Source organism: Phalaenopsis equestris, unplaced genomic scaffold (genome assembly GCF_001263595.1).
Source record: "Phalaenopsis equestris unplaced genomic scaffold, ASM126359v1 Scaffold211777, whole genome shotgun sequence".
In the NCBI taxonomy this organism is placed as follows: Eukaryota; Viridiplantae; Streptophyta; class Magnoliopsida; order Asparagales; family Orchidaceae; genus Phalaenopsis; species Phalaenopsis equestris.
The window spans coordinates 144,843-145,988 of record NW_018230755.1 but is presented as its reverse complement, the minus strand read 5'-3'; positions in this window follow the sequence as shown (position 1 = coordinate 145,988).

The window sequence follows — 1,146 nt, the reverse complement described above, 5'->3', positions numbered from 1 at the left end:
TGGTGGTTCATTGATGTCAAAACCATTTCATGACGCCTACGCTTTAATTGAAGAAATAGCTACTAATACTTTTCAATGGCCTTCTGAGAGGGAAAATCCTAAGAAAGTAGCCAACATTCATGAATCACAAGTTGCTGCAATTTCAAGGAAGTTAGACCAATTTGGAATGAATTTTTTTCAACCAATTTCCATGATTGAAGAGAATTCAATAGGCTAAATAGTAGATTCTGAAGTATCATTAAAAACTTTGAATGTCATAAATAATAAGCAAAATAACCCATATTCCAATTATTATAACCCAGGTTGGAAGAACCATCCCAACTTTAACTGGAATAACAATTCAGGTAGTAATAATCAGTAATGGGGGAACAACCAAGGAAACCCATTGGGAAACTGGAAAAACCAAGGGAATAATAATTATAGATCTACTTATCCTCCAGGTTTCAACAGAAATACACAGTTTAAAGAGAAGTTTTCGATAGAAGAAGTGGTGTTACAAATGGAAAATCAATTACAAAGTTAAGGAGTTACAATTAGAAATATCGAGAATCAACATGGGCAAATAACAAATTCATTAGGTAATAGATCCCAAGGAACACTTTGTAGTAATACTGAATCAAATCCAAAAGTCCAGAATAAAGAACAAGTAAAAGATGTTCAACTTAGAAGCGGAAGAGAATTGGAAGGTAGAGTTTTGGAAGGTCGGGTTCAAAAAGAAATTGAAGTAGAGAGAGAAGAAATTGAAGAATCAAAACAGGACGCTCCAAAAGATTCTGAGAGACCTATTTCTCCGTTGAAAATTGATTTGGAAAAACCACCACCTCCATTTCTTCAAAAACTTTGTCAGCAGAAGTTGGATAAGCAATTTTCAAAATTTTTGGAAGCTTATAATTAATATTCCATTTGCTGAAGCCTTAGAACAAATGCCATGTTATGTAAAGTTTATGAAGGATATTGTTGACCTCATTTTTGGTTGAGGTCTAGAATACTTCTTTAGTAGCCTAGGTCTAGCCATAGGACTTTCCTATTGACTAGTCTTAGAAAATTAGAAGAGGTACCCCACCATTAGAAATTCAAAACTCTTCTTTTTACTCATCAGCTTGAAATTCCACATATTGATCTTAACATCTAGCATTTAGTAGGTAA